The sequence below is a fragment of the Camellia sinensis genome, chromosome 9 (genome assembly GCF_055761805.1).
Source record: "Camellia sinensis isolate YWXY chromosome 9, ASM5576180v1, whole genome shotgun sequence".
In the NCBI taxonomy this organism is placed as follows: Eukaryota; Viridiplantae; Streptophyta; class Magnoliopsida; order Ericales; family Theaceae; genus Camellia; species Camellia sinensis.
The window spans coordinates 160,014,623-160,030,066 of NC_138969.1; the positions used below are offsets into that span (position 1 = coordinate 160,014,623).

At 35.4% G+C, this 15,444-nt stretch overlaps 1 long non-coding RNA gene across 2 annotated transcripts; it reads left to right on the plus strand.

The window, feature by feature from the left end:
- Positions 1-4,492: 4,492 nt before the first annotated feature.
- On the plus strand, positions 4,493-14,518 carry LOC114267900 (uncharacterized). Of its 2 annotated transcripts, none has more exons than XR_014340516.1 (4): positions 4,493-4,924; positions 5,486-5,614; positions 6,881-6,984; positions 13,840-14,518. It is a non-coding gene; the product is annotated as an uncharacterized LOC114267900 (long non-coding RNA). The 2 variants fall into 2 exon arrangements; XR_014340515.1 differs by having other exon boundaries at positions 4,523-4,924; positions 6,881-13,688.
- Positions 14,519-15,444: the final 926 nt, after the last annotated feature.

Here is a 15,444-nt window from a genome sequence, read left to right on the forward strand (position 1 = left end):
TTGATAATTAGATGGTTAAAATGATTTTTTTTGCATTGGAGATGCTCCGAGTCTCGTTTGACAACTCAATATTTTAATTTAAAAATTAAAAAATTATTAAAAAAATTAAAAAGCCATCAATCTATACAAAAAGTCAATGATTCCATTTTTTCTATACTTTTTGCACATCTTTTCGATAAAAAATCAAAAAGTCATTTTAAACATTTTTTTTAACCTCATATTTTAGCTAAAAAATCAAAAAATTACTAAAATAATTTGTTCAAATTCAAATTTAATGAAAAAAGGGAGAGAATACATTTCTAATCGTTTCATCAAATAGATATCAAAAGAAGAGAGAGTTATTTTTTTTTATCAAATCAAAGGAGTTTTATCCTTTCATCAAATTTATAAGTGGTGGCATTAGCCTTAAACTATATTAGTTATTAATTTAAAAATTGTGCTAATTACTATTTAAAGTAGTGACAACTCAATAAGGTAGATCTTAGGACATCTTCAACATTTAAAAAAATCCATCACCAAATTTAAATTTGGTGAAAAAATACACTTTTTTGGTCTCCAAACGGTTTCATCAAAGCTGTATCAAATTAAGAACATTCCAAGTCTTTCACCAAACTGAGGACTTGGGGCAATTTTCACCAATTTACTATGCGTGTATGTTGGGGGTGGGACCCACTGAACATCCGGCCGGTTGTCCCTCCAGTCGTCCGGCTAACTCAACAATTCCTAGAACACTACCATGGTTTGGACTGCGAACTGGCTTGCAATATTGTTTGCTTTTTGTGGCACCAAAACGATATTCCTTACTAACATTATGCATGTTTAGCAAAGGCAAATGCATTGCATATAAATTTAAATTTGTATCAAAATTAGCCGTTCATTTAGCAGGGTGCAACTCCAATAAGGTTATTGTTGGTTTTGCAGAGGATTTGAAAAAGTTACCATTGTTGTGGTCTATAAAATAAGAGTCTACCAGTCTTTTAATTTCACAATATCGTTACAATTTTTCTTTTCTTTGTCATTGTTAACTTTAATCTTCACTTTTTTTTTTCGTTTATCTTCTTATTGCGTGATCTTCAGCCCATATTATTTCTTTAATTTTTCACTTTTTTCTTTATTTTTTCTTCTTGTTTCTTTTACAATATATTTCACTGTGTGTTAGATGTTGTATTCTATTAAATTTTTTAACTTGTTTATTTGTACAAATTTTATCTTAAAACTCTAGAAGATTTTGAAATGTTTGAGGAATCACAAATTTCATAGCAGAACACCGATATTACTTTTATTTCGGAAACTTCTCGTGTTTCTCGTGGTAAAACGTTTACCATTATAGAAGATGAAACTTTATGTAGATCATAGTTGGCTGTCTCTCAAGATTCCATTGTTGGTAATAGTCAAACCATGGCAATATTCTGAGAACGAGTACTCGTTTATTTTAATTCACAATTGAATGGTGAATCAAATCGAAACCGTATTTTTTTGTCTCACCATTGGTCTGTCATGCAAAAGGCAATTAATAAATTCTGTAGTTTTCTTGAGCAAATCCAATTGAGGCAACAAAGTGGAACAACTGCGCAAACATAGTAATTTTTATTTCTATTATTAAATATCAATTTTTTGAGTTCTCAGTCTACTTTTTATTGAAATGTTTATAATTTTCGTTTTTTAGGTCGCTGAAGCTAAGCGCATGTATCATGCAATACAGAAAAAACACTTTATATTTGATAAAAGTTGGAATATTTTGCGCTGAATTTGTAAGTGGGATGAAATTATAACACAACCCAAAAAAGCCACGCCACAACCTTATCCATTTTCGAATCCAGCAACTGAAGGTGAGCATTTTCAACCCAACAACAATATTGAGGAAGATCAACAACCGACTAATACATCAACAAGACCAATTGGTACTAAGGCTGCAAAAGAAAAGTTGAAGAATCAAGCAATTCACGATATTAGATTTGATGAAATGGCTGCCAACCAATCTAAAATTGTTGAAGTGTTGTCAACTATGTCCGCTAGAACTGTTGAGTGAGATGAAAAAAAGGCGATAGAATGTGAACAGAAGGTTATAGAATGTCGAAGAAGAGCCGAGGATAGGGAGCAATAACTAAAATTATTATCTATGATGAATAAAAGAGAACAACGAAATGAGAATCATAAATAATGTCAATGGACATGGCCAATTTAAATCCTATACAAAGGGCTTACTATGAAGAGCTTCAACAACAAATCTTATTTCAATTAACAAATAGATTTCCTTGATTGTTTAATGAAGACCATGATTTTAATTGAATGAAGAGCTTTAATGGCAAATCTTACACTGGCATGGTATTGTGTCTATATAGAGTGCATTTTCAATAACTTTAAATGAGGTAGGTGGTGGGTCAATTTGTTTAATGAAGTAGTTGGATGGTTGTATGTGTAAATGAGGCATTCATGAAACCGATGGTGATGTTTGCAGGCTTCTTCATTGCATGCAAAAAAAATATAGCAAACTAGTTGTTCATAATCATCCATAAAAATATACAAAGAATTAGTAAACATAACAAATTCACTAAATACACAAATTTGTGTGGTTGGGGCATACCATCCAAAAGTAATCTGTCATGGAAGATGTTCTCCGAATTTCTTACACTAACCAAGATATTGATTTCGTGAATGGTGGATATATATAAGAATCATGAGTCATTGGTAATTTATTAAATGTAGATACAAAATAAGTAAATTAGTTATTCACTAAAGTAAGCTATATGTTATAGGCATCTATATCAGTAGTCCAAATCCAAATCAATAGTCATCATTTTAATTGACACTATGATCATCTAAAATTCAATCTTGAGGACACATCAAAACAAGTGCATTGAAATAATACAATGACCATATTCACAATATGTCAAAATAATCAATTAACAAAAAAATGTGTAAATGAATGGATTTAAGGGCATAAATACCCAACACCAATTTTGTAATTTCAAAATAATATGCGCAATCAATTGAAATATTTTGTTACTAGAATTACATCAATTCCTTAATGGCTATATTTGTAGTTTTATTTTTTTGTGTTAATGTAGTAAATATGTTGATAAAAACCACTTTCTTAAGAGTACATTTCACATGCACACTTTAGAACATCAATAAATTATCGCATCATTACATTCAAAATTAACACTATTTTCGATATTGACAAAGTTAATGAACCAATCATACTAGCAAAAACGGATGTGTACAGGTTGAAGAGCACCAACAATAGGTTGAAGAGCACCAATCAAAAAGCCAACCAAAAGTTCATGGTCCACGTGGTGAAGTTAGTTTTCACCATAAAGATGCCATATATGTTCTATTAAATCATTGCAAAGGGCATGATATGCATTCTTATCTGTGATACCTAAATGACGGGACATAAATGATTGAAAGTCATTGTTACTGCTATACGAAAGTAGTACTGGTGATTTGGTTGATGAAATTTCATAATCAAAATCAAGATGCTCATCTCTCTCATCTTCGACAATCACAACAACAAAAAAGGTCTTTGGTGACGAAAATATATGATGAAAAAAAATTTCGTCTCCAAATATACATGTTTTAGAGATAAAAGTAAGATTTTGTCTCCGCTTGTAGTATTTTTAGAGAGAAAAACAAATTTCGTCACTAAATGCTTAAAATCAATAAAACAATTGGTGACGAAAATTTTATTCGTCTTTATATTTTATTTTTCGTCGCAAAAACTATTCTCACCCTCTGAAAATTTCGCTGAATATTTGGGAGCCATTTTAGAGACGAAAATTTTCATCACCATTAAACAAAATTTTCCATGAGGAAATAATTTCGTCTCCTCTAGTTTATTATGCAAAATAACGTTGTTTCATGCTATAAGTGAGAAGCCCTTTTTGTTTGCCCCAAATCAATTCCTATTTTGGAAAGCCCTTTTTGGGTTAGACAGGAGTACCTATTTAAATGGATTTTCCTACTATCATTGCCACCACTCTAACACCACCACCATCTCTGTCACCACGGATCCATTACCACCGCCACTACTACTGCCACCACTCCACCACCACCTCTCCTCCACTTCTATCACCACAACCACCAATACTCCACAACCATTGTCGTCACTACTCTACTACCGTTGTCACTCCACCACTACTATTACTACTACCACTATTTATCTTCCACCACCGCCATCACTACTTTACCATTGCCGCCACTAACTCTCTTCCACCACCATTACCACCGCTGCCACTTTACCACCACCACCTCTACTATTTCACCACCACCATTACCACTACTGCCGCAACTCCAACATCGTCGCCCCTCCCACTGCATCACCACCACTACCACCATCACCTCTCTATTATTTCCATCACCACAACCACTACCACTACCGTTACCCCACTACTACTATTACCACCACTGCCGCCGCTACCATTTTTCTCCCACCACCACTGCCTTATTTTACCAAAAAAAAAATTATTCCCAAAATTCCCCCTTCTTCTTCTCCTCTTGCTCACAGTCGCTCATCTCTCACTCTGTCTCTCAGTCGTACTCATCTCTCTCTCTCTCTCTCTCTCTCTCTCAACGACGTAGGGTAGCAGAGGCGGTGGCGTGCAGCAGCGGCATCATCTCTCTCAGTCGCTCATCTCTCTCTCAGTGGCGTCTCTCTCTCTCTCTCTCTCGCGCACTCACTCAGTCTCAATCACCTCTCTCTCTCTTTCTCTCTCTCTCTCTCTCTCCCCCCCCCCCCTTGTTCTTGTTTACGGCTGATTAACTGAATGCCGAATCAAACCCTTGTTCTCATCTCCATCTCTTGTCTCTTATCTCTCGTCCCTCTTTCTCCCTCGCCCTAATTTATGAACCTTAACAGGTTTTTTTTCTACACAGTGCAGTCGTTGCTCTCAATCACTAGTGCCACTAGCTTCGCTACTCTCAAGTAACTCCTTTTCACTCTCATTCTCTCTCTATTGCTCCCCCATTTATGGTTTTGATTTTTTTTTTTTTGAAGTAATTTTGAAGAACTTATTTGCTGTGTATATATATATATGAACTTGATTCTTTGATAGTATTTTTTTTTTCCTCAGAATTTTAGTAATTTTCTTTGATTCTTGTGGCTTTTGGAAATGCTATGAAATTCCTAAATATATATATATATATATATATATATCAGCATCACCAAGATTATCATACTCTATTAGTGATTTAGAGTATTTATTCTACATTAGGTGAGATTCAGTAGCAGGGGAATAGGATGATTCATTGTTATTGCTAATTAGTAGTGACTAGGTAGGTGGTTTGTTGCTATAGATGGCTAGGTTTAGCTGTTGCACCTGGCTGAGTTCTTGCTGAATTATGCTACCTCACTTGACTAAGTTATTCTTCAGCAAGCAGGGTTGTGCCAAAGGTGTTTTGTTTGTGTTTTTCCCATGAGTTTCTTTGTTTGTGCTGCTCTTTTGTTCTGCTGGTTTCTCACAATGATGCTTTTGATGTAAATAAGCTACATAAGCTAAGAGCCAAAGGTGGGAAGAAAACTGATACTGTTGTTAACATGATTTCCAAAGAAGAGCCAAAGAAAAAGATAACAAAACAGAAAGAAGAAAGGGTGGTTTTCTTCCATGTTCCAGAGGTACATTATTTTGCCTCATTCATCACCATTTTTTATTCAATGCTTGATAAATTTGGTTGATTTGTATCATAATTTAAAAAAAAAAAAAAACACACAAAGCAAACAAAAAACCAAGAGGACTTCCCTTTTTCAAGTTCGTTTTATTAGGGAAATGCAAATCATCTATTGGATATCAGTAATAGGATTTCTGTTGGATTGATTTGTATGGTTAAACCAATCAAACTGTTAAAATCCAAAATTTAGATTTCATTCATTTTATATTCATATAATATATAATAATATAATTGAAGCAGAAGAAGAAGAAGGTTATGTTATTGATGTTCTAAATATAGTGTGCACGACTTAGTGAGAGCATGTTTCTCTTTCAATCCCTTCCCTTATTAAATGATGCCTTTTTCATTGCTATTATAGTGTTTTTTCCTCCTTCAAATTCTGGTTGTGTGTTAAGGTTTAACCATGACTTGATGTGGTAACCTCTTATATTTAGAATTGTTAAAGAAAGTTTACTTGTCACTTTAAGATGATATATCTAAAAAATTTATTGTTGAAAACTTCAAATGTTGTTGCTTGTGATGCTAAGAAGTCACAGTTTGAACTTGAAAAAAAATTGAAAAAAGAAAAGTAAAAGAAATCAGTTTGGGAACTTTGTTTTCCTCACATTTTTATAGTGGGAAAAGTTGTTGGATTTTTGTAGATGGTCCGTTTTATTATACTAGAACACTATTTGGTTTTTTTCAAAATATGTTTTCTAAATAACTACACACTAGTTTGGTGAAAAAACTAGATGTAGCTTGAATGGTTTGGTGAAACTAGTTTGGTGTTCATAGAGAAAGAACAAGCAGCCAAAGAAACTCGAATGAGAAAAAATAAAATAAAAAGAAAACTCATTCAATGGTCCATAGATTTTCTGCTATAATATTATTTTTAGAGTTTTGGCTACACAATCCTCAGTTGGCTGCAAGCAAATCAACAAATTCATATTGTAGGGACTAGGCCTCTAAATAATTTGGAGCTTGTTGCCCCTCTCCTACTTTTCCTTCAATTTCTGTATCCTAATAATATTTTGATTTCAATTACAGTTCCTGCTAGTTAGAGAGCCAAAGACAAGCAACTTTGTTACTTGGGCAATTTGCTGCTACAGATTCAGACTATAAAGTGGAATGAAATTGAATTTAAAAAATTTAAAATTGAATTTAAAATTTTTTGAGGACATCCCATTCCACTGTTATACACTCTTTGTTATAGTTTTACATATGATTTGTGCAGGTGCACATTGTTCAAAAAGGTGTTGTCCAACAACTAATTCAGATGATTCAGTCCCCACACGCACCAGTGAGAGAGTTAACATTTGCATTGGGAGCTTAGCACAGGTTTTTGTCCTAATTGAGATGTTTTTGTTTTGTTTAAAAGAAAAAAGGTTTAATTTGAATGAGGTCCAAATATCTTGGTTTTTCTTTTTAATATTCATTTTCCTTAAAGAGATTGAAAAGGTTTTGTGAAATTTTCTCTTTGTGAGCAAACAGTTGGCCGATTGGCCAAAATGTAGTGTCCGGTGATCTTTTGAATTTTCCTTTAATTGGTAAATTTCTAATTGGATTGTAGTGGTGAAGTTTTTTGAAAATAACTTAATGCATCCGCTGTTAAAAGTAATCTTTTTAACACTAAGAGGTTTGGCATACTCCTAACACTTCAGGAGGATCAATGTATATTGTGAAAACTTACGGAACTAGCACATGACTCCTAATTTAAAAATTTAGTTGTTTGGAGTAAACTAAAAAAGTATTTTTTTTTTTATCTACATATACTTATTTAGGTCACATCAATTAACATTTATCAACATCTCTTCTCTACTTTTCTAATCACTTTCTCTACTTTTTTACATATTTTTTTTTAATAAAAATTCAAAAAGTGCACTTATTTAGAACATTTCAATCCATCCCTAAATCAAAAAATGCACTTTTTCAAAACTTAGGCTTGAAAATAGATCATTGGAGACCAAAATCGTGTAACAGTTACAAGAAGGCCTGAGGAACATCTCAGAATGGACCAATATAAGTTGTGGAAACTTATGAAACTAGCACGGGGACTCTGGGCTTGAAAAATGCACTTTTCCAATACTAAGGTTTGAAAATAGGCCATCGATGGCTAAAATTGTAAAACAATCACGAGAAGGCTCGAGGAACACCCCGAATACCACGGAAGGGACCAATGTAAGTTGTGAAAACTTACGGAACTAGTACGAGACTCCCAGTTTGAAAACTAAGTCTAAAAATGCACTTTTCCAATACTTTAGGTTTGAAAATAGGTCATCGAGGGTTAAAATCGTGAAACTGTCTCGAGAAGGCTAAAGGAACACCCCACACACCTTGAAAAGGACCAATGTAAGTTTTGAAAACTTACGAAACTAGCACGAGACTCCAAATTAAGTCGAAAAATTGCATTTTTCCAACGCTGGGGCTTGAAAATAGGCCATCGGGGGTCAAAATTGTGAAACAATCACGAGAAGGCCTGGGTGTAAGTCCAAAAAAATATATATATAATATAATACATAATAACATAAAAAGAGCCTTCGGCTCCAAGGTCCTTCCAAGGTACGTTCTTGGAGGAGGCATGTCATCGGTACCTGAAAATGGTTTCCTAAAATAGGGTGAGCCAAAGTCCAGTAGAAACAATTTATCACAATATATGAGATTTAACAAAGTTATAAGTACAATGTGGATATACTATGCCGGTGACAAAATCTCTACATTTTATATAATCAAAAGATACCAAGGTTCATATCTCAATTCATTTTACTTTAATTCGTTTAGAGCTCATTCAGTATTCTCAATTCATGAGTCAATTTCATCATTTTTCAATAACCTAAATGAGACTATAATTCAATGGTTTCCAATTTAATACACTACTACACAAACATTTTAAATTTGTCATTTTACGAAAATTTCGTTTGCGGGATCGGCATCCATGTATACACAAGATTTCAGGACTTTCACCATGGACACTCCGACCAACTTAATTTCAATGGAGTCCATCTCTTATCTCCTTCCAAACAATCATACATATATAATGTATATAAACCATAGTCATATTCAATGACAATCAACAATAGATTGGTTTTAATTTACTTAATCCTCATGTAATTTCTACAACAATCACGACTATCCTCCATTGGTAGTCCAATACTATTATTTCTAAATAGATATTCAATCTCAAGGCAGATAACTTATTCAAATTTCCATAGGTATGAGATAATACATATCTAATTCCACAATTTCTACCAATATCCAACCAATTTCATGTTTGCAACACCAATTTCATATAGTTATGCAAAATAAATATTTGAAACATTTAGGGCAAAACTCCTCTCCTCCCTTCCCCCTTAAAAAAAAAAATAGCAACCCAAGTGGCCCAAATCAAGCATTTGGCCACAATACAACCTTACAATTAACTCCATGACCATTTATTTCACATTGCTCAAAACCCCTTTTTTGATTTTATATCTCAAACCCTAGGTTTGTCCATAATACTTCCAAAACCCACCATTGTTACACAACCACAAATAACTAAGTTATAACAAAATGTATAAAGTCCCTACCTCAAAGAGAGAAGATGAGCCAAGCAAGGGTGTAACTTCAAAAATGTCCAAACCCAACTTTATTCGGATCAAAGTGTAGATCTTGAGATGCTCTAACTTTTTAACAAAGGTGAATGGGTGGAGAAACCATTAGAACTAGGTAAAAATGTAGAGAGAGTGTGTGTTTTAGAGAGAGAGAGAGAGAGTCTCAACTTTAGATTTTAAGATGAAATATATCTGAAAAAGTGATGTAAGAAGTCATTTTTGCGATTTGATATACGCACAGTCCGCTTGAGCGCAAGAGTTGACGCTCGAGTGTCAGATACAACAAGTTGTTCCGCTCGAACGCAAGAAGTCCTGCTCGAGCGTAGATTACACACCTCCAATACTTTTGTAGACAACAGATAAACCGCTCGAGCGCAAGAAGAGACGCTCGAGCGCCCACCTGCTCGAGCGTAGGAAACGTCGCTCGAGCGTGGAAAACACCCCTCTAGTACTTTTGCAGACGTGCAAAGTACTAAGAGTTTGCAAATCCCGTTCAAGCGCAAGAAGGGTCACTTGAGTAGAGGACCAAAATTCTGGGCAACACAAGGTTGGAAAACCAAGCAACCAACCTATTCCAAACACACTCAACACGCCCAAATAACCAAACTTAAAGAGAAATAAAGAGAAAAAGACAATGAACAATATCCATAAACCATAAACCCGAGTCCGGGCTACTACAAGAGTCGAGTCAAAACTGAAATCTCTATAACGTTCCCCCCTTAAAGAATTTTGTCTCTGAAATTTCAAATCAAACTCAGAATCGTTATTAAACCATTCACAACAATAGTAGTATAGTCAATTCCACATCACGACCCACTCACCGGCCATCCATTCTTACCAACTCGATATACAAGTCTTAATATCAGGCACGCCAATTATAATTTTCAAAACATTTACGATGTTTAAACCAAACCCAAGTTCCTTTTCCAAACTTTACTTAATACATATACAATGCTCCCAAAAGTGGTACAATGCACAGAATATTCCATATTCTTAAAACATATACAATGTTTATATTGAATTCATGTTTCCAAACTCCCATAACATACACAATGTTTTCACAATTTAAAACATATACATTTCATTGACATAATCAAAATCTTAAAACATGCTCAGGCACTAACAAATAAGTTCGGATATTTCTCTCGAACTTCCAATTCACGCTCCTAAGTCGCTTTCTCTACCCCGTGATGTCTCCACAATACTTTTACTAAAGAAATTGTCTTGCCTTACAAGACTTGGTCCTGAGTATCCAAGACGCTCACCGGTCTCTCCTCATACGAGGCATCCTCATCTACCTCTAAGTCGGTCCAATCTAACACGTGCGATAGATCTATCTCATACTTCTAAAGCATGCTAATATGAAACACATTATGAACCCTAGAAAGCTATGGCGACAACGCCAAATGGTAAGCTACCTCTTCAATTCGCTTAAAGATCTCAAATGGCTTAATAAATCGAGAGGATAACTTCCCACTCTTTCCAAACCTCATCAAACCCCGCCGAGGTGATATCTTCAAAAAGACATGATATCCCACCTCAAAAGACAAAGGTCTTCTCCTACGGTCAACATAACTTTTCTGACGACTCTGAGCCGTAATTAACCGTTTAAGGATAAGTGTCACTTTCTCCGTCGTTTTCCGAACCAACTCTGGACCCAACAAAGGTGCATTACCCACCTCGGCCCAACACACAGGGAACCTACATGGTCGACCATACAAGGCCTTAAATGGTGCCATGCCAATGCTTGATTGGAAGCTATTGTTATAGACAAACTCCACTAAGGGCAGGTGCCTCTCCCACGTCCCCTTGAAGTTAAGGACACAACCTCAAAGCATATCCTCAAAAATCTAAATAGTATGCTCAGATTGCTCGTTAATCTGAGGATAATACGTGGTACTAAAGGTCAATCGCAACCTCTGCCATCACCTCTTCGAAGTCGATGGTTCATCCTCTATCACCTCTCTCTCCACCTTTTTTACGCTTTCCCTTGTTCTTCATGTGCCCACATTTTCGAAATCTTTATTATTTGTTCATCAATTTACTAAATATAATAATGTTTTATTTGAATTTTACCCTTCTCATTTTGTGATTAAGGATCAAATCTCCAAGAAAATTCTACTCCACGGCAAGAATGATGGTGGTCTTTACCAATTCTCTCCCTCACCTGTTTCTCCTACAGCATTCTCCTCCGAAGTTGTGTCCTCTACCTATTGGCATCGTTGTTTTGGTCATCCACATCACCATGTTCTTCGTCAAGGTCTCAAGTCTCATAATCTTTCAGTGTCCAACAAGTCCCCGTTGCAATGTGTCATGCTTGTTAACTTAGCAAATCCTCAAGACTCTCCTTACCATCTTCGTCTAGTCATAGTTTAGCTTCATTAGATCTAGTTTTTAGTGATGTTTGGGGTCCAACCTCCGTTCTGTCGAGTAATGGTCACAAATTCTTTGTAATATTTCTGGATGATTATTCAAAATTTATTTGGTATTTTCCTCTCTCTCATAAATCTTATGTTTTTCACATTTTGCCAAAATTTCAAGCTTTGGTTGAACTCCAATTTTCATGCAAAATCAAACCTATTCAAACCGATTGGGGTTGTGAATATCGCAAACTAAATCCATATTTTCAATACTTGGGCATTATTCATCATCACCCCTGTCCACATACACATGAGCAAAATAGCTCGGTTGAATGTCGTCACCGTCATATTATTGAAACCGGTCTCACCTTTCTTGCTCATGCGTCTGTGCCTTATAAATATTGGACTTTGCATTTGAAACTGCTGTTTATCTCATCAATCGCATGCTCTCTAGGGTTACTAATAATATTTCTCCTCTTTAATGTCTTTTCTCCAAATCCCCTTACTACAAATTTTTAAAGATTTTTGGGTGTCTTTGTTTTCTGTTTCTTCGCCCCTATAACAAACAAAAAATGTCTTTTCGGTCTACTCCGTGTGTTTTTCTTGGGTATAGTCCATCTCACATTGGTTATCGGTGTCTCGATCCCATCACAACTCGTATTTATATTGCTCGCCATGTCCGATTTGATGAATCGACCTTTTTATTTTCAGCTCTACATCCTTCTTTGTCTATTTCCACTCCGTCTTCCTCGAGTCCTTATATTGCGTCACTGATACATGTTGAGTCCTCTTCCATTTCCTTTCTTATGTTCCATCTTACACTTCTATCCCCATCAACGGTTGCTTTACCATCCCCTGCTGTCTCACAGCCTACTGCTCCCGTGCCGTGCACTAGGTTACGGCTCGCTGCTGCCGCTGCTCTACATCAACCTACTACGGCTCTGCCTCCGCCTCTTATTCCTCCTTCACCCACTACCTTACCACTGGCGTCTTCTCCACCGTCCTCTACCTTCTCTTACATTACTCTTACCGTTTTACCTACCACCCTGGCTTTCTCTTACCATAATTCTTGTGGTCTTAATTCCATGGTGGATCTCAATTCCCCTTTCACCTCCTTCCTCTGCTAGCCACCTCATCTATTTTGGATGAATTGCCTGAACCCACTTGTTTCACTTTCGCAATAAATCACCCATTTGGCGTCAAGCAACGATTGCAAAAATTCCTGCTTGCATTCAAAATGGCACCTGGAGTTTGCACCCCGCTATTCCCGGTATCAATATTGTAGGTTGTAAATGGGTGTTTCAGAAAAAACATCAGGCCGATGGTACTATTGAGTGCCATAAGGCGCACTTGGTTGCAAAGGGGTTTCATCAACAAGAGGGTCCTGATTATTTTGAAACTTTCAGTCCGGTGGTTAAACCGACCACCATTTGCGCCGTCTTATCTCTTGCTACTACATAAGGTTGGTCGGTCCGTCAACTTGATGTTCACAATGCCTTTCTCCATGGTATTCTTCAAGTGGAGGTGTTCATGCTTCAACCACCTGGGTTTGTTGATGACAATCATCCATCATTCGTATGCAAGCTTCACAAATCCCTCTATGGTTTAAAACAGGCTCCACATGCTTGGTTTTCTCGCTTCACTGTCTTTTTAATCAAGCACAACTTTACTCCATCCAAATCAGATAACTCTTTGTTTATTTATCGACATAACGGTATTTTGGTTTATCTCCTCATTCATGTTGATGACATATTACTCACTGGTAATTCTCATCTTTTTTTTATAGCAACTCATTCATACCCTTGGCCAAGAATTTGCCATCAAGGATCTTGGTGCACTACATTATTTTTTGGGTATTGAAGCTCATTACCAACCTTATGGGTTATTCCTTTCTCAATGAAAATATATTTTGGATTTATTAACCAAGTCTGGTATGCACCAATCCAAGCCTATTTAGACCCCCATCTCCACCACCTCCAAGCTAACTTCTGCTCACAGACATTCCCTAGTTGATCCTACACAATATCTCATGGTGGTTGGGTCTCTTCAATACCTCACCTTGACGCGGCCAGATATCTCATTTGCTATCAATAAGGTTTGTCAATTTATGCATTCATCAACCAAAAACCATTGGCAAGCTATGCAGCAAATCCTTCGCTATCTGAAACATACTTGCAATTTTGGCATTATGATTAAATCCTCATCTCCTACTCGTCTGTAAGCATGTTCTGATGTCGATTGGGCAGGTTGTGTTGATGATCGCAAATCTACAAGTGGGTATGCAATTTTTCTTGGTGACAACTTAGTGTCTTGGTCCTCCCAGAAGCAATAAACGGTGGCTCGCTCCTCTACTGAGTCTGAATACAAGGCATTGGCTGACATATTCGCCGAAGTTTCATGGCTTACATCCTTACTTACTGAACTAGGTGTGCCTTTATCAATCCCATTGATTTTATGCTGCGAGAATCTTGGAGCTACCAATTTATCAGCTAACCCTATCTTCCATGCTCGTACCAAGCATGTCGAGATCGACTTTCACTTTGTCCGCGAAAGGTGGCTCACAAGGAGCTTCAAATTCAGTTCATTTCCACTAAGGACCAAGTTGCGGATATCTTCACCAAAGGCCTACCGACGCAGTCTTTTCGATTCTTCCGTGACAAGCTGTAAATTCATCAAATGGAATGTCCAGCTTGAGGGAGGCTGTTGGGATAGGATTTTTTCCATATTCAAACAGTCCAGATTATATCAAATTGTAGTTTAGATTAATTCCTATTCTATCACCCAGTTGCATGTATATATCAATTGTGTCTATCCTTATCTTCTCATCCTTATCATCCTAGCAATAGTGTATAAATATCTCATCAATAATGTAATACGAGTATAGGTGAAAATTATCATCATTGAATAAAGTATTTGTTAAATTCATATACTCTGTTTCAAGTATAATATTTAGAGGGTGGGTCTAATAGATTCGCCACTCCCAAAACCCACGACAGTGTTGCATTCTCTTCTCTCAAACCCATCACCGACCCATTATAGACCAAGCACCAGTAGCTATATTATAAATGAAAAACTTATAGCCATTATGGCCATTGCACCGAATAAAATATAATTAAAAATATAAAAATACGAATTGAAAATCTAAAAAATTATCTTTGAAAACTCAAAATCAAAAAAATCTCTACTAATTTAGACTAGACTCTCAGGTGTTTTGAGAAGATAGTTAAAAATTTATTTTTTTATTTTTTTAACTTTTTTATGTGAGAGGTGATGTGACTAAAAATAGATTAAAAGTTAATTTTTGACTTTTTCGACTTGTTCTCAAATGGCCCCAATTTTAATCTTCACTTATGATTATTATTATTATTTTAATCTAGCCTAGTCTTCACTTTTGTAGTTATAACTTCTAGGAGATATATTTTTTAAGATTTTTGTTATTAAATGACATATAATATTTTCATACTAGTTAAGATTTTTAAACATTTCTTTAGAGAAAATTCAATTCAGAGAAATTTTTTTCGACCCAAAAAAATTTCAATTTTCACAAAAAAAATTCAAAATAATTTCTATGTAATCATACCAGATAAATTTCAAATTTTTTCTGAGTCGGGCAAAATTTTTCTAAGTTGAATTTTCTCTATAAAAATGTTAAGGAACCTTAGTAAATAAAAAAAATCTTGGATCTCTTCAACTACAAAAAGTTGGAAAGCGTAATTTTCCCTAACTTCTAGTTGTATGATACTTTTCATTTTATAATCCTCATAAAAGTTTTAAACAATTATTAAAATTTCGTTTGGGAATAAGTTATTTTAATATTTTTTTTATTTTTTACGAAAAGATATTTAAAAAAA